Genomic DNA, 19,684 nt, shown 5'->3' with positions numbered 1-19,684 from the left:
ATGGAATTTTTAATTTATTGTGTAAAGTTCCTTAATGCAAAAGGGGACACCTAAATAATTAGATATATTCTTTAAAAATTTAAGTTATTTTGTGCAAACAAGTAAAACACCTTATGCAAACGTACAGTAATGTTTTTTTCTTGCAAACAACTTAATTAAACATGCATCTTAATCTCATCTTGTGTAAAAATGTATGATTTTGATGTGTCACAATATTTTCTTACAAAATCCAAGATAATTTATTGTCACAGCATAATATCTTGATCCTATTGGGTATGAGATTTACAGTAATTATCTCTCTGGGCTGTCCAGCCTGTTCTGAAGAATTTTAGTATCACTCTAAACAAGGCTGCCTGTCACTGTTACCTTTCTGCGAACCTTTTCCACGACACTGTGGTACACAAGGACTGACTGGGTCTTCATCTGACTCCAGAGTCTTTGTTTTCCTCCCTTCCACTTATCCCTGTCTTCTGGTCTTTCCTTTATCCCTCCCTCATTGTGGAGCACCTTTCCATGGTTGTGTGCATTGTGGATGGATCAGGACAAGCCTGTAGAGTTGTACGGTACCGTTTGGATCAGCTCCCATTCCTCTGACTCACTCCTGGATGAGATAATGTGTCCACAGCTACACCGAGAGTGTGTCAGTGTCAGTAGCAAAATCACAAAAAAAAAACACCAAAGTGAAGGTTTCACTGCATGCAGTCCACGCTTCTCTAATATCCAGGCCCATTCTTTGTAAACTATTGTCTTATCCTGACAGCAGATGAACGCAAGCACAAAGAGAGCAGGACTGACACATCCAGGCTGGTGGAGACACCCCCACCACCACCACCACCCTAACCCATCCCAGGATGAAGCCTCACATGGGTCTCCATGGCTGGAGGGTCCATAGATGCACACACAACACACATATCCTCATAGCAGCTTGCAGACTATTTTTAAGACAATTATATCTGACATTAGCTCAGAATTTCTGCCTGGAACAAGATCTGTCCATCTGTGAATAGCCTGATATTTGATTCTTATAATGACTGACAGTAACAAGTTAAAACGTTTTACAGCTAGGCTTAATGGTTCCAAAAAGTGATATGTTGTACACTGTGCTATGGTACCATGTGTACTTCAGGTTTGTATGTGTTGACTGATTTCAGTTATTACACTGCACACTCCATCCTATACAGTAAGATCTAACTGAGTAGATGTCTGCCTCAAGGTTCAGTTAAACATCAGTCCTCTTACCCTTAGTAGGACATGTAGCTTCCCTTTGGAGCCCAAACCCTGATGACGAGGTGGATTTTTTTAAAATATTGGAAGTGACACAAATATTGCAGTTTCAAAGTATTATTCCCCATGGTCTATATAGTCCAGCTATGCTTCTAACCAGTATTTATTTATTTAATTACTTATTTATTGCCTATCTCTTTGCAGGGCTGGCCCAAGCTTTTACGGGGCACTAAGAGGAAACTGGTTTTGGATATTTGGATTAATACTCCTTAATCAAGGGCCACTGTGGGGCTCTAAGTTAATCAGCGCCATACTCTGCTTTTTTGCAAAGAAATGACACTAAACTGGAGGTAATAAGGCGCTGTAGTTATGGCACAGTTGTCACATCCCTGTCTACTCTGCTCTCTCTCTCCCTCTTAGCCACACCTCCTCATCACTCTCACAGTCACACCTCCTCATCAGTTAACTCTGTTCACCTGTTCAGCTCAGCTGAAGCCCTTTAGGCTAGGCCTATATGTTCACCCCTCTGTCCAATTGCCAGATTGTTCTACCCAGTGAGACTTTCCAGTGTTTGATTCTGCCTGACTCTTGATCCTGATTGTTCCTGACATGCCTGCCCATCCGACCTAGCCTACCAGTCTTCAGACCCTGGTAACAACCAGCCCTCTCCTGACCACGTCTCTCAGTCTGTGCCCTGGATGTTTGACCCGCCTTCCGTCCCTGACTATGTCTCCAGCCTGAACCCTCCTGGTCCCGTTTGGATACCCCGGTTTCCGACCCATCACCTGTCCTGACTAACTTGCTGTCTGTCCCTTGCCTGTTGCTTGTTTGCCAGTTAATAAAGATTGTTCTTTTTGAACACCTTTGTCTGCACTTGGGTCCTCGTTGTACTTGTTTCAGCAGTGCTGTAAAATAACCCACCAGTTAGCACTGCATATTAACTCCTTGACACACAAAAAGGTGGACTCAAATGCACAACTCTCAAAACTGAAGATTTTAAACAAAAGTATTTTAATAATTTTAAAAAGTGATTAACAAAAGGCGCTCACGAGGATATAAAAAAAAATTAAAAAAAAACTATAAACAAAACAGAAAAACTTGAAGTATTAAACTTGACGAATATGGAAAAACCTGGTAGACAGCTTGACGTGAAACCAATGACAGAATCAGATGAAATGGCACAAGACAGGACATGAGGTAGGGGAACACAGGTGACAACAATCAGGGGTGGGGCTAAAATCACACTGGCAGGAAAACACACAAAGGGAGGAAGTCAGAATCTGAAACAAGAGGGAAGAGATGTGTACAAAATAAAACAGGAAGTGCAAGACAGGACAAAATGTGAAACTCTAACATAAAGTGACTAATGAAACAAAGACAAAACACTGAAAACCAAAGACGAGACATGAAACACTAAACATTAACATAATTAACAAATCTGACGAGACATGACACTGCATGGTGTAAAACGTCTAAAATTCAGACTTTTTACAGCATTTTGACAGTAGAAAGATGAGTCTGTCATGGTTTTCTTTGTGTACATTAGCATTTGAAATATTTGTTTTATTGTGTCTGTCAGTTGGTGACATTGTGTTGCTGCTTATAGGTTCCTGTTCTTCAGGTGACATCAAACTAGTTTGTAAAGTTCCTGAGCTGAGAAACTTTGGCAACCATTGATTTCAAGTTACACATAACGCCTATACAGTACATTGTAGGTTGTAAATACCCATTTACACTGCCCTGTATGGGTCCAAACCTGGATATTACTACTGTAGCCATGTATTTAAGTACATATCCATGTATTTAAGTATCCTATATGTTATGGTGTATAGGACAAGGGGATATTTAACGTTGTGCTTCTAAAACTATAACCGCACAGTTAAAAGTTAGAGGTTGTTCTTTCTTTTCTTGTTTTACAACAATTTGATATACTGAGTTATTTTAAATAGGCAGTGGGTGTGGGTATGGAACCAAATGGAAGTACGAAAAGACTAAGAATAATGTATGCTTCTGGTGAGTTAATTAGTGTCACATGTCTCCGTAAATTCCATATGAATAAGAACGATTTCTACTCATACAGCACAAATTCTATACAGAGTACGTGTTTCTAAAAATACAGAATTGCCCTAACCCTATTGCCTAACCCTAACACAGTTAGACTCCTCATAGCAGCAGATAGCTGTTAATCACTTCCATCGCAGTCTTGTGTTTCGTACTCCTAGCCTTCGGGTATTTTGCGTACGGTTCCATATCCATAGCCAGATCATTATATATGTGCCAAAGAAGAATATGTGCATCCTTGCTGTAGCTAATGGAGTTAATAAACTAAAGGAGTATAGGAATCTATGATTGATTTGGGGTAAAAGTCAAATTAATTTTGTGTTTCTCAATAAGGAGCATGTATGGAATCACAATCAAGTTTATAGTTAAGTACAGTTCTCATGATAAGAGTCAATAAACAAGCACTATAGACAGAAAAAAGAAATTAGAAGCAATAAAAAGACAACTACAGTACTATGCAGAAGTCCACCTTTACTTTTATCTTAGCTGGGCTGCAGGTATTTTTACAGGGTTGTAATGATTATACGTATGTATTCCTGTCTCTTTTCTTCACATACAACTAAACAGCTAAATAATGTAGACTCGCTAGAGTCCCTATTTAGTGTGACTTCTGTTCCCACAATAAAAAAAATAACCTGAACTATACGAAACATCTCAGCTGAATGAAACCCAGTATAAAACACCAAAGATTAATGCAGTATCTCATATTGTGTGAAAAAGAGAGCTATAGCTCTGTTATGTGCTGGGAGAAGTCACATTAATCTTGGATTTTAATACATTTATGTCCTATATATCCTGGTTATATCTTATTACAGGTAAATGTAGGCTATGTGTGTCACACATTACTGTATTTTACATGAGGGCTGTTAAGTAACATACATAAACAAGTATAGTAAAATAACCTTGATAAAAATTATTTGCAGCAAAGAATATGGGATTATAAAAAAGAAACATGTTTCGAATGTAGAAATCTGAATGTGGCTTAAAATGTGCGTTCTTGGTAAAAAATTATTTTTTCATAATTACTCTCCATTCAGTCTTACTGAATAGACTGAATAGATTAGATTTGATGAATAACTCACTGTGTTGGAAATGTCAAAATGATAATGGTACTCTGAGCCACTGTTTGTGGGAATGTCCAATCATCAAACGTTTCTGGATGGTTGTCGTACATACTCCAAGTAACTAGTTGGACAGAACTGTCCCACTCTGTCCAAGGCTGTGTTTACTGGGTGAAAAAGGACAGATAGCAAACATATCAAACAAAAAATTTTCTGTTATCATGGTTGGGGTCTTAGTGGCAGTTAAGATTATTCTTAAACACTGGAAAACACCTAAAGCGCCACAGTTTAAAGAATGGGTCAACATGATGATAAAGACTGCTTCATATGAATGTGTGCTTCATAAGCTTAACAATAGGGATGAGACCACAACACCAGTTTGGGAGCCATTCTGGTCTTACATAACTATGACTGACAGTTAGCAGGACAACAGCTAAACTACTTCCCTCTCTAGTATTATTTATTTACCTATTTACTTATCTATTTTATTTAATTTTTTCTTCTTCAGAATTTGCACGCTTTGCAGCATTTTTTGGATACTTTTCATGTATGTATAGAAGCCCTCATTGTTACCATTAAGCAATATTGTGTGATTGTCGTGTACCAAGTGAAAACTCTAATAAAAACTTGAATTATAAAAAAAATTAATTACTTTCCATTACCCTCATATCTTCTTTCTTTATTAAAAAAAAAAAAAAAAAAAAAAAAAAAATATATATATATATATATATATAGATAGATAGATAGATAGATAGATAGATAGATAGATAGATAGATAGATAGATAGATAGATAGATAGATTGATATTCATTAAGTTATCTGTCGTTGAAGACCATGTTGGGCATAGTTTCATCTGTCTAATTCCTGAAACCGTGGCTCCAGTTTACCAGCTGTAGCCGCTTATTCAGTGATTATACGGAGCCACAGCCAAACGAAACCAGAGGAATGGCGGGATAGTTCTGCCCAGAACCGGTTAATTCGAGGAGAATTCGGGCGCTGCGTGTTGTGAGTGTGCTCCTCTTTGTTGTGTTCATATGTAAATGACTGGAGGAGGCGGCGCAGCGACGACACCGACAACTGACGGTTGTAGTTTGTCCTTTTCTCCAACCGTGTGCCCCTCCACGGCCCGGACCGGATAACAACGTCCCCGTCTCCGGTCCACACACCGACCCAGCTCTGCTTCAGGTTCGTCTGTGTTTTATTTATGGGTTTTCGTCATTGTCTCTGAAAATTTGGGCGGACTTTATGTTTTTTTTGACTGCGTACATCAGAGGTGACGAGGGCTGCACGTGAGGGACTGACTAACACAAAACAAATCACAGCTGGTTGGAAATTAGGAGACAATAAGACAATTATGAGTAGATAGGAAAAGTGCGAGCAAATAGGAAAAAATATGACCTAATAAGAGGCCTCGTGTATCGGTAAACTTCAGTGTAGTGGACACTATGGACACTAGGCTACACTTTTACTCATTCAGTTTTTGTAGTTAGAAACCTCGTGTGTCTGCTATTTCTGTTAAACTTTAGTTTAGTGGACACTGTGGAGACTATAGACACTTTTACTGACTGAGGTTGTTGACCGATTGTCAAATAGCTGCACTTTTGTAAACAGCTTTAATAAACGTGTAGGTTTTGAAATTAGCTTTTAAGTCGACTCTCCGCTGTTCGAAACGCAGAGAAAGAACTCAAATATCTTTAACCAATTATGTACTTAAAAAAACAAACATTATCTCTGCTTTGTCTTTAGGGCTCAGGTCAAGCGGTGACACGGTTACGTTTCGTGTTCAATGGGCTCTAACTTTGTACATACTAACCTATAATGTGTGTTAAATATTTCAGTAGGTATTTGTCAGCACTTAAACAATAGTAAGGACTGCAGAAAAGAAAATTTTTGACCAAAATATTTTAAAATGTTTCCGGTAACACGGTTTCATCCAAATGTCACTGATTTTGGCAAGGTTTACGCCAAAGTGCTTAAACCTGCGGTTCCCACAGGAAATTCACTTAAATTTGCCTATGATGTGTTAAATACCAAATTAAGTTACACTGATGTCAAATTTAGGAAAATGCTGTTAGAAACTTTTGGACTATTGACACAGATAGTAACACTGTTTCAGTGGGCATAAGGTGACACGGTTTAAATTCTAGATCCTATTATGATGAAAGGACCAGTGTGTCTAGAAAACAAGACAGATACTTTAAATACAAGCATTTATCATACATCAAATGAGTGCATACAGATTAGGATAAGAGAAACTTTGATTTTTCTCATAGATCTGCTTGTTCTCTTGACCTGACCCTTTAATAAATAGCTAGGCTAAATGAAGTTATAAACATAGTTCCATAATTTGTGAACCATAAGTTATTTAATTTATTGTGTTAATCTTTGCATTAATGTTGAAATGTCTGCACATCTTCCTGTGTATTTGCTGTTAATCTTGAATGATCGACCAGGTTGCAAATTAGCTTTATGGTAATGCATTAATGTGGTGTTATAATTCAATTTTACCAATATTACATTCATGTATTATTTAGTTAATATTGAATTGTGTCTCTGGGGCACAGATAGTATAGCTAGGGGATGAACATCACCCTTTGGTGTGTAAACTGTTACATTGAAGCTAAAGGGGTCATATTTTGCTAAACCCACCCTAATAGTTCAAAAAGTTTGAATTTGAACCATCCAGGTGCTGCAAAGCTATCTTTATTAATTTTATTCATTTTGGCAAAATCGAGTGGATTTCTACAACCTGTTTTAATTCCTGTTTAATTTGTTACGTCTATAACTAGTTACACACGACATTTGCACATATAAGGTCAAGACTTCCGGGGAACATTTCTCCAAGTATGCCATAATTGTTTGTCAGTAGCAGCGGTTCTAGTCTATACTGAAAATATGTCCAAACTTTGAGCTGATTACCTAAAATGTTCAGTTGTTGGTTGAATGGCAGAGAACAGCACAGTCATCAACCTGGAGAGGGTGGGGCGTGAAGTGGCTCATTTGCATTTAAAGGGCCAGTGCTCAATTTACCTTTCTAGTGTCATTACTCAGAAATAAGGTTGAAGAAGGGCCTGTGAGTTTAACCATGAAGAATTCAGACCCAAGTATAGCATTTACAGTTTATGTAGACCACAAGGAAATGTTTCAAAATGCATAATTACATTTAAAAAAAGCAGAATAGCATTCCTTTAAAGATGTGTTGGTGGGTGGAGTTGGACAACACACAGATGAAACTGAGAGGTTTTGAAAGCCATCAAATACCATCAACTTATTTCAGCTTCTAATTTCGACACTGTTATGTTTGATAATAGTGATATGAAAGTCATGAAATGTAGAAACACACTCATAATGGCTGCCTAAGCTAATTAGCTGGCTAGTTGATAGACCATGTATAACTCAATACATATTAATGATAACAATGTATCAGTCATGCCGTCAGTGCTGTTATGTTACAGTTATTAAAATTAAATACCAGTAAAGTTCATGATAGAATTATCTGATGGTCTTGTAAGTGTAACTCTTTAAACACAACCACAGCAGAGCTGCCTGTCAGAGAGGAAATTAAGTTTTATTCAATAAACATGAGCTCTGCTTGTAAAGTACAAACATCAAGGAAGATAATGGCAGCACTTGCCTGTCAATCACAGTGGCCATCCCCTTAATTATGCAGAATGTTTTGGATGAATATATAATCTATAATTTGGGTGCCCCAAACAGGAAACACGTCAGTTGACTGTTCACTAATGCCGCGTTTCCACTACGTGGAACCGGCTCGGCTCGACTCGACTTGACTCTGGTACCAGGTACTATTCCTGGAGACCGTTTCCATTACAGGATACTACTGACTTTACAGTACCTGGATGTCATATAGTGATGCGGCGCATTACTTCTGTGTCATTTGCTCAGATAGTTGCTGATAAACTCGCTCATAGGGATGCAAATTATCGATGAATTCATTAATTGTTAGTTGGTTGCCCTTATCGCTCGATTAACGATTAATTGATAGGCAGCGATTTTCCTGAGAACCTGAATTTCTTTTTCAATATGGTCTATAAGAATAAAAGCTAAATATTGATTGTACACTTCATGAAAAAACATGTCATCTTCCATAGTGATTGATTTATTGAACCATTGGATACAGTTTGTGTTTCCCGTGGAATTCATCTGTTGATGTGGCGATGTGTAATGGGGGGGTGCACGTGCGTGTGTTTCATTGTACGACAGGGGGATTCGTGCGTGTTGGTTGGTAACCGCGCGTCACTTTCTGTCCTACTTCCAATACTATGGGGGTACGTGCAGTCTGTGCCCCCGCAGAAGTGAAAGTGAAACTTTTCATTGACTGTAGACTACACCAACCTCCAAGGAAAATGCTCCGATACCGACCCCGCATTTGTGCGTGTATTTAGTCGGGGGTGCACCGCTCCCACACACAGACAGGCTGGTCTGTGCGTCTCCACCATGTCCATAAAGCGATTCTAACTCATCAACGCCATGATCCGGTTCAATGACTGGCTATCCCAGCCACGGTGTTGCAGTGCAGACAAACCGGCAGCCTTTGGACAGGTGTGGACAGGCGGAAAAGGGCAATTAACTGACAATTAATAATTTAATTGAGCAAATTCTTATTGACAATTAATGGTTAGTCGATTAGTTGTTTAAATTCCTAGTTGCGTGTTGTCTCATCAAGTTCATGCTGAATTTTTACATAGGCCATCAATTCCTGAATCTCCTCAACTGACCATGGTATAGTTTTGCGGGCTGTCATCATGTGGATGAACCTACCGCTATATTTACTGTCAACTTCCGCATCTGTCTTTTGTAAAACAGCGGGTCACAGAGACAACTCTCTGACCAATCAGTGGTCTGTAGTGTTTACACGTCACGTTTTAGTATCTGTTCCCCAGTCTTGGAACCTTGGCGGAGGTGATACCAAAAAACTAGTACCGGGTACCAGATTCCAGGTCCATTTTTGTAATGGAAACGCAAAAAGGTCGAGTTGAGTCAAGCTGATACCACATAGTGGAAACGCAGCATAAATGACTGAAAACATTTTTAAACTACACTTGAATGCAGATTATATAGGGTACTCAGGAGCTGTATCATGTATAACTTGTTTATTTAAGTATTCATGTTTTTGTGAAAATAGTTTATGTGATTCCTATGTTCCTCTTAATGTGAGACATGTGGGGCAGTGCTCTAGTGCTCCTCTGTTGATGAGCCGCCACTGGTTAGCAGACTAACTATTCAAAGGAACTGAGCAACTGGGAACCAGTTCAATACAAGAACCGGTTCTAGATTACCATTCCTACTAATATTGTTACATTATTTATCACTTTTGGCAAGTTACTGGAGTCTTGTGTTAAAAGAAGTGACTTTAGTAACTGTATTGTCTGTAAGAATGAAAAAAATACATAAATGTAACTCAAGAGGATGTTAAGCTGTAGTCACTGAGTTGTATGTAGAGATGGCGTTAGTTTAATACTTTAATCATCACAGAAGGGGACCCTAGGCTAAACCTAAGTATTTAAGTTTGTGTAGGTTCAAATTAGAGCTGCAACCGATTAATCGACTAGGTGCTTGAAGCCAATGCAAAGATTCCCGATTCGATTAATCGACTCGAATTGATTGAAGGGAGATATTCTATTGCAGTTTTCCTGAATTGAAGCTTCTTTGTGTGTCACAATAAATGTCCGTGTGAAACGGACATCCGTGTAGATTTTTAATTTTTTTTAAATTAAAAATAGAAACAAAACAAAAGGTGCCTTGAGATTAAAAGGGAAACTAGAAGCACTCGGAGAGCGCAGACCTCCGCCAAGGCTGATCAGTGGCCCCCCCCCGTGGGCCCCCCCACCCCCAATCAACACCAAAATGTAATCATTTCTTCCTTATCCCACTTCCAACAAACCCTGAAAATTTCACCTAAATCTGTCCATAACTTTTTAAGTTATGTTGGACACTAACGATCAGTGCCGCCCCCCCCCCCCCATGCCCCCCCCCGATCACCACCAAAATTTAATCATTTCTTCCTTATCCCATTTCCAACAAACCCTGAAAATTTCATCCAAATCTGTCCATAACTTTTTGAGTTATGTTGCACAGTAACGATCAGTGCCCCCCCCCCCCCCATCACCACCAAAATTTAATCATTTCTTCCTTATCCCATTTCCAACAAACCCTGAAAATTTCATCCAAATCTGTCCATAACTTTTTGAGTTATGTTGCACACTAACGGACAGACAAACAAACAGACAGACAAACAAACAAACAAACCCTGGCAAAAACATAACCTCCTTGGCGGAGGTAAAAATGCTAAAATGAATAACAGAACACATGATGACAGATTCCTACCAGTGTGATGTGACATGTCAAATCTCTTACCTGGGCTGTTGTAAACAGCAGTAGATGATGGACCAGGACACAAACGAGCCGCAGGTTCAGAAAAAGAGACGAGTCCGTCCGGTCCATTTCAGGTGGAAATCACAAACATACAGAATAAATCAGTGTTCAGCTCATGGCGACAACACAAATACATCCAGTTCTCAGATTTAGGTTTAGTGTCAGACTGTTGACCAGTTAGCATTAGCATTAGGTTAACCAGACCTCACTGTTGTCTAAACAGCTGATGCCGCTGACTTCTGTTACAGCACGGAACCAACTAAACAGTGAATATTTCTGATATACAGACTATTAGTTTGTTGGACAGTCGGATCCACTGCGACCGTTGTGGTCCTTTAGTTTCTTTTGATCCTGCATAAGTTCCTTCTTCTTTTCTCGTATTTCTTTAGGCTTGTGTCTTATATTTGGCTCCGACAGCTTTTACTCGCTCGTTTCGTGTCAGCGATTTAAAGTCCGTCTGAATTTCCTAGTCGTCCGTCCACTTGTTGTAGCTTCTCTTTTGGTCCATTTTCCGAATGATCAACATGCAAAGCTTGTGGAAATTAAATGAGTTAAATATTGGCGGTGAACAGAATGCGGAAATGCTGTCAGTCTAGTTCACCACTCAGCCTTCTCCAGCACACAGCCCCGCCCCTTAAAGTTCCTGGTAATCTGGAAAGTGCTACCTCTGTACTAGGAACTTCTTCGGGGTAAATTCGGGGTGGGGGAGGGTCAGTTACCAGGGTGATTTTCGGTTAGCGTTGCAGTCGGACATTGTCACTCTACTCTTCCTCTAACTCCATACTCAGCCATAGGTGACAGTATGGATCCAAGTTATTATTCCAAGAACAACTGGCTTCCGCGACTCGCCGGACGGCCAGTTCCTTCACACTGCGGGTTCGAGTTTAAGGCCGGAGGACGTCCAGCGGAGGAGGTTTCCCCTCCACGTCTTTTTCGAAAGTGAGACAAAGTCTTCCTCAGGTGTTCGCAAGACGGAGCCGCCCGCGGTTCCGCGTACTCCCGGTCCTGCTCTGAAAAATCGATCTCATCCACTATTAATCGATTACGCAAAATTAAAATGAGATCGATCTAAGATCAATTAAATCGATTTTTTTTACCCAGCCCTATTCATTTTCTATTTGATATATAGCAGCTGAATTGTATTCCTGTTTTTCTATATTCTGTTTCTCCAAAAATTTGGGAAAAATGTTCAAAAATTCATAAATGCATTAGAGACATTTTGAGGGCTTTTCTTTCTTCCTGTACCAAACTGAAAAGCCAAACTGTGGCTTTCAAAACCGAAAACGTACCGAACCAAAAATTTTACCGTACCGTTACAGGCCTAATAAATAAATAAATAAATATACACTATCGGTCAAAAGTTTTACAACACCCCAATTTTTCCAGTTTTGTATTGAAATTCAAGCAGTTCAAGTCCAATGAACAGCTTGATATGGTACAAAGGTAAGTGGTGAGCTGCCAGAGGTAAAAAAAAAAAAACGGTAAGGTTAAACAAAACTGAAAAATAATATACATTTCAGAATTATACAAAAAGGCCTTTTTCAGCGAACAAGAAATGGGTTAACAACTTAAAGCAGTTCTGCCTCAATGGAGGTTGATCAATCCTCGAAAGTTAGTGCTACCAATTCTTACAGGTGTCCCAACATTTCTTAATTACTTACTACTTCCTCTGTCTGCATAAAAGTAGTGTTGGAACTCACTTTGGTACCATACTCTTGTGAGCATTATTTGAACAGTATTGCACTGCAGAAAGTAGTGTGTTACTATAAAAATGGTGAGGAAAAGGCAATTAACCATAGAAGAGATACAGACCATCATAACACTTAAAAATGTAGGTCTTTCCTACAGAGAAATTGCCAAGAAAGTCAAGGTGTCAGTAAGTCCAGTTTCCTTCACCATCAAAAGGCACGCAGAAACTGGGGGAAATGCTGACAGGAAGAGGAGAGTCAACAGCTTGCATGATAGGTGACTCACAGGACAACAGCTTCAAGCACAGCTCAATAGTGGTCGTAGTACACAAGTCTCAGTTTCAACTGTGAAGAGAAGACTTCGAGTTGAAGGTTTGATGGGTTGAATTACAGCAAGAAAGCCATTGCTGAGACTTCAGAAAAAGAAAAAGAGGCTTGCCATGAAACACTGCCAGTGGACTACTGAAGGCTGGAAGAAGGTGTTATGGACTGATGAATCCAAATTTGAAATCTTCAGTTCATCCCGCAGGACTTATGTACGCTGTCGAGTCGGTGAAAGGATGTTTCCTTAGGTGTGTGATATCAACTGTCAAACATGGAGGAGGAAGTGTGATGGTCTGGGGCTGTTTTGCTGGATCCAGGGTCGGTGACTTGCGCAGAGTGAAAGGTACCCTGAACCGAAAAGGCTACCACAGCATTCTGCAGCGCCATGCAGTACCCTCTGGGATGCGCCTAGTTGGTAAGGGGTTCATCCTACAGAAAGAAACATAAATCCAAGCTACTGATGATACTGATTTAGATAAACTGTTTCAAGGGCCGCATTTTGGACACTTGAAACAGGAAAGCATAGTGCCAAAGCCAACAAAAGTGATGGCTTTTTAAATTCCATTTCACAAATGAGATCAAACACTTTCCTGAACTAAAATAATAATAAAGGTCATCACTTACCCTAAGTCTAAAAGCTGAGACAGTGAATGAAACATGAACTGTCACAATGCAGTGATTACCCCTGTAAACCGTAATATGATGAACTCTTGCTAAACAGATTTGGTTTAAAAGGTTACTGAATGGCGAGGATTCACCATGTAGGTTTATTTGGTTCTTTTAACACCAGGTAAATTTTCAGAGTGGTTTGATTGTGGATTATAAAAGACTTTCAAAGCTCAAAATTTACTGGTTGTAGCTGCCAAAAGGTCATATTAAATTAAAAAGTCAAATAATATTTGACAATATGCCAGTTTACAGTTGTTATATTTTGACTTCCATGTAACTAACCCAGAGTGGTTCTATCAATGCTCTTTATTCCACATTACAAACTAGCGATAATGAGTCCTTTTTAAAGTGTACAGGTGACAAATGGATATAAAGTTCAAGGTTTATTAATTTTTTAAAATGCTGATCTTGGGTGTTTTATTAACTTGACATTGTATTATTGAACTTCAGATAGAATTTTAACCAGAAAATCAATTATTTTTTGTAATCCATCCCTCTTTACCACCAAATACAGCAGCCTTAAACCCCCCCACCTGCCCAGGGTGTGTATAGGTGATGGAGTATGAACCAATTGCTCCATCTGTTCATCTCTGAGGACTCCAGGGAGATGATTAACGCAGCACTGTGTTGTCAAGGACAGAGGTCACCAGGTGTATATGGCCTGATAATGAGTCTTAATGGGGTTTGGGGAAAGGGGGTGAAGGGGTGGTCAGTGGGGGGTGGGTTTCACAGGCTAAAGAAACTGGACACTGATTGGATTTGTCTGTCAGATGGTGAAACGTTGCCTGTTTGAATAACTAACCATCAAGTGCAAGCACAGACACAGATTCTCAGGATGCTTTGTGAGGTGGAATTAATGTTGTTAAGAGCCGTCACATGTATTTACAGTGCACTGAAGTGTGTTGAATCAATATTAATGTAGTGATGTTTTAAAGCAGATAATATCCATTTAAAATCAGATTTACACAGTAGTATTTTACAAGTGGCCTTAGAGGGAAACGTAACAAGAGAAATCTTGGGATTAAAGCCTGCTGCCTGTGACTGAGGTGCTGAAGGTTCAAGAATATAACTTAGTGACATAACAAAAGGAGCATTCTTCACTCTTAACACCTTGCAAAGGCCATACATCTCATTGATTAAACCCTTTTTCATGCAGCTTCAAACAGTGAACTTGCAGGGCCATGCAGTTGGCTTCCATTCCTCTGACATCTGCTGGTAATAGAGGTTTTCAATGGATTAAACAAACAGTGTATGATTACTCTTTTCAGGGGCAATGTGAAAAGAGACAAAAAGTAGTTCCAGTGGGCTGTATGTTGTTTTTTTTGTGTGTTTGGTTAGAGAGGGGGAGTAGGGTGAAGGGGTGGTTGGTGGTGGGGAGGGGGAGGGGGTGTTCTGCCCCACAGCTGACACTCCACTCTTCCAGCTGTACATTCAGCAGAGTGAGCATCTCCACAACCTCCTCCCTGTGCATGAACACCATGCATATTGTCTGCTTGTTTTTCAAATGTCAAGCCTCAGTCACAAAGCTTCTTGCGAATGATGGGTTCGTATAAATCTCCCGGTTTGTGTGAGTTCTGGAGTTTGTAAGCATTTGTGGAGAGAGCAGCAGTTTCTTACGGCCGTCTAATGAAGTCAGTACAGCTGCTGTTCAAAACACAAGAATAACTTGAGGCCACCGTGAGAAAATGACAGGATTTTGTGTTGTACGAACACCATACAGTTGTCACGGTCTTCATAAGTGTGCCTTGGGGCCTTCCTACATCAAATCTACGGCCACTTCACAAATTTTTTTGTCGTAAGGTGAATGTACGTCAGCCCTAAGTGGAACTCATGGCGCTCTCAAGTTGATGGTAGGAAGATCTTACACTGTTTCAACATATTTAGATCTGTATATAAACAGTGGCCGTGTACTAAAAGTCCTGTGTCATGATCATCGCATTCAAGATGGTAATAATGCCTAGAACACTGAAACTTCTACAACTACAAGATGAAGAAGAGGAAGATCCAGTAGTTGTAGCCACTGTTTCGGTCCGACAGCAGCAGAAGAAGAGGGACATTCTAAAGCACTTCTCAAAAAAAAAAAAAAAAAAAAAAAAAATCCTAACATAGTTTAATGCCCCAGAACATTGATCAGTCATCACCAAAGTTCATGTGGACAGTTGTAGTCATGTCCACTTTCACCTCTGCAAAAAAACTTAACATAGTTTAACCTTAAAGTACTGTTCATTCATTATTTCATTAATTCATTCATTTTGTGAACTGCTCGGTCCGGTCGTGGAGGCATTGGAGCCTATCCCAGCATTAGAGATGTCTGCACATAATTTGCTGATTATTGATGCTCTTTGCAGACATTAAACTATGTTATCCTATTTTTACATTAAGTGTTTTAGAATGATGTGTGTTTGATGTGTTTGGGATTGTGCGCTGTCCGTGGTGTTGAAATACACATTACTGTAAAATGTGCAGGAACACTGACCTGTACTGTTAGAAATTAGGAGTCATAATAAGACATCAGATGAAGACATTTGAAGTAGAAGGTATAAGAATAAAACAAAGATACACAAGAATAATAGAGAGAAATGAACATTAAAAACACTAACCATCCGACACACACATTCATCACCCTGATCCTCGTCCCTGTGGACTGTGCATTATCTCTGCAGATTTGATGTTGCTTCAAGCTTATTTGTCTATTAAAGGTCCTGAACAGAGAATTAATTTAAAGTGGATTGCAGCGACACCTTCGGCTGGAATCGGTGGTGTTTTTAAGGGACAAAGACTCCGCTTCCCATGAACACTAGCACCTACTATTGTAAGGGCATTACTCTGGCTAAGGCGTGCATTTGAAGCTAATGAATGAGGAGCGGATCCTCTTTACAACTCTGCATTTCTTTTTTCAAGACAGCAACTTACAGGTGCAAAGTGAAGTTTGAAACGAGACATCAGGCAAACTTCATGAAGTCCGTTTGTAGCATAGTTTAGTTACTGGTGTGAAGAAAAAAGTGAAACCAAACTGGAAGTCCAACTCCTGCTTCAATGTCTCTTTTACTTGGGAGCTCTGAAGTGTTACACACAGACCAGTGTTTAAGACATGTCCTAATAATATACATTTGCTCTAGCTTTTCCACAAAGTAGTCAAGCATTTTCATAAATTTCTGCAGTCATTCAACATCTTCATCATACTGCATTAGCAGTTCAGCGCTAGCTGCTTCAGCCTTCTGCATTCACAGTATTCTACTCTTAGAATTGTCTAGTTTCTGAAGGACAGTTTAGTATCCAGGCCCTGGCATGTACATTAAACTCCATACAGAACCATTTCAGTCTCACTACAAAGCCCTTAGTTTGGGACTGAAACAATGCTCTAAATAAAACAGATTACAAATGTTGCAGGGCTAGCCCTGTGGTTAACACAGAAGCATTTATGAAGTGTTTGACTGAGCTACCAACAGCCACTATAGTAAAATACAATGGTCCAATGCATATGTATAAAGAACAGAAGCATTCTATACCTGTGTAGAAGGAAGAGGGACAACTCCAGGTCTGTTTTCATTCATTTTAACTCCCTTAGCTCTCTCAATCTGTTCAATGCAGAGGGTTACCGGTGTTTTAGCCGGTGCTCTATCACTGTCGTGTTTAGTTTTCTTTTTTCTTTCCCCCAATCCAGCTCCAGTTCCAGTGTCCACCATTACAACAAAATAAATCCAAGAAATCCCTTTCTTTAGGAAAAAGGACAGATCTTACTCCTCACTCTCAAGGTTATAATAGTTTTGGAATTTTAATTATACTTTAGTTTTAATTAGTTTTGACTTTTTTTTCTCTTATTCAGTTAGTTTTAATTAGTTTTTAGAGCAGGTTTGTTAGTTTTTATTAGTTATTTTTTTCGAATGCTTAGTTTTAGTTTAGTTTAGTTTTAGTATTAGTTTTAGTTATTTCATATATTTTATCTTCCTCATCATCCTATTCAAAGAAATTAGTGAGGCGCGGATATGGGTTACCCTGGACACTTTATTTGGGGTCGGGTTAGGGCGGCTCATGGACTGAGCAGAGACACAATGTACCGTACAATGTATAAATTCCCTATAGCAGGTTGAGGGGGGGTGCAATCCATACACAAAGTCACTTATGTGAAACAATGCGAAGATGTGCAAAGCATGAGAGGAGATGCACAAAGCAGCCAGCAGTTAAACCAGATAGAAACATATATAACCAGCTAACCAGCAGTTAAAGCAGATAGAAACATATATAAACCAGCTAACCAGCAGTTAAAGCAGATAGGAACCTATTATAAACCAGCTAACCAGCAGTTAAAGCAGATAGAACATATATAAACCAGCTAACCAGCAGTTAAAGCAGATAGAAAATAATAAACCAGCTAACCAGCGTTAAAGCAGACAGAAACATATAAACCACTTATAAACATATATAACCCAGTTCAGCAGCAGTAAACCACACCTTAGCAGATATCTCATATCTTAGTCATCTCCAGTTCCATTATTAGCTACTTTGCTTCAGTTCAGTTAGCTAGCTGTAGCTAGTAACATCAAACGTTTTTTTAACATTCTAACAGGTTCCATACCTCTGTAACTGGATTAGTTTTCATCCTCCTCTTTTCTCCTCTTCTAAACTGTGCAGTTCAGGGCTTGGAAGGCCTTTTCATGGTGATAAACTCTCCAGTTTTAACCTGGATGCTAGTCCTGTCTGACTCTGTCATTTAGCTCTGCTCTGTCTCTGTCACTCACGCGCACACACACAGTACGCCAAAAAAACCCAAAAAAAAACCCTCGACCCATGTATCACTAAAGTAAACCCCAGACAGGACTGTGCTGCTTTATCCCAGCTTTAGTCTGTATGTTCCAGGTAGAGTGGGGACCAGAAGACGACTGGAAACCACCAGTGACCAGACATGACAGACTGTGAAGTGTCGTATGGTGTCACCAGCTAAAACTGCTGGAGCGAAATAAATTAATTTCATATCAATCCAACATTGACAAAGACGAAAACGAAGGGAATTGTATCCATAATTTTTATACGTTTTAGTTAGTTTTGTAAGCTCACGATACAGTTTCAGTTAGTTATGGTTTTTTTCTTTTAATTAGTTTTCATTAATTTCAGTGCGACACGGTGGTGCAGTGGTTAGCACTCGTGCCTCACAGCAAGAAGGTCCTGGGTTCGAGGGGGGTGGGACCTTTCTGTGTGGAGTTTGCATGTTCTCCCCGTGTCTGCGTGGGTTCTCTCCGGGTACTCCGGCTTCCTCCCACAATCCAAAAACATGTACTAATAGGTTAACTGGTTAATCTAAATTGCCCATAGGTGTGAATGTGAGAGTGATTGTTTGTCTCTATATGTTCAGCCCTGCGATGAACTGGCGACTTGTCCAGGGTGTACCCCGCCTTCGCCCCTATGTAGCTGGGATAGGCTCAAGCGACCCCCGTGACCCTAGTGAGGATAAAGCGGGTTCAGAAAATGAATGAATGAATGAATAATTTCAGTTAACGAAAATGTTTTTTCAATTTTAGTTTTCGTCATTTCGTTCGTTTTCGTTAACGATAATAACCTTGCTCACTCTTTCAGCTTACTTTTCACTACTTAACTCTGCCGGTGGGTGTGTTGTTGTCATAGTGACATAAGTCAGTCCCTCCAGGATTTCGCGATGTTGCGATCGCAACTATTAACGCAAATTCAACCAATCACCGTGAATTCTGCGCGGTGCTGCAATTTCGTCCAATCACCGCGAATTTTCTGCAGATTTGACCATTCACCTTAGCCCTGTATCTCCCACCCCCCTCTATGTGATATGTACGTCATCACGTTCACTTCCTTGTTGACGTTTGAGAAGATGAAGACGTGCGACACATAACGCCCACATTTACCGACAAATATCACTGCCAAAGTTTGTGCAAGCCAGTTTCTAGATGTGTTACACAAAAGCGGAAGTATACTGCTCTGTGGTGGAACACAAATCAGAGTGGCCGCTCCACAGACACTATTCAACCACAAAACATGCAAGGAGAATGGCTGAAACTGGAAGAGGACAGACGAGACAAGTCCCAATGACAGTGGCTGTTGGATTCAGAACAATAGCAGGAGCTGAAAGGGTCAAGGTTAGCGCAGATATACTCTATAAGGCAGTAGAAGAGAAGAATAAATGACTTGTGGAGGCATGCTTTCCTTTTTTCTATATTGTTTGTGTTTGCGTGAGGGAGTGCGAACGCAAGTCTGTGTGTGGAGTTAAAAAATGAGCTCACAAACAAAAATAGTTGT

The 19,684-nt window shown here is 39.7% G+C and overlaps 1 protein-coding gene across 2 annotated transcripts in view; it reads left to right on the top strand.

Annotated features, from left to right (window-relative positions):
* Positions 1–5,276: 5,276 nt before the first annotated feature.
* Positions 5,277–19,684, top strand: part of ankrd6b (ankyrin repeat domain 6b) — a 114,396-nt gene continuing 99,988 nt past the window's right edge. For both annotated transcript variants that reach the window (XM_030127806.1, XM_030127804.1), the window contains exon 1: positions 5,277–5,531. The gene's annotated coding sequence lies outside the window, so the exon portion shown is untranslated. The remainder of the gene's footprint in view (positions 5,532–19,684) is intronic.

This window comes from Sphaeramia orbicularis, chromosome 24 (assembly GCF_902148855.1).
Source record: "Sphaeramia orbicularis chromosome 24, fSphaOr1.1, whole genome shotgun sequence".
Lineage (NCBI taxonomy): Eukaryota > Metazoa > Chordata > Actinopteri > Kurtiformes > Apogonidae > Sphaeramia > Sphaeramia orbicularis.
The sequence above is the reverse complement of the archived record's forward strand: the minus strand, read 5'-3'. Positions and strand labels throughout refer to the sequence as shown.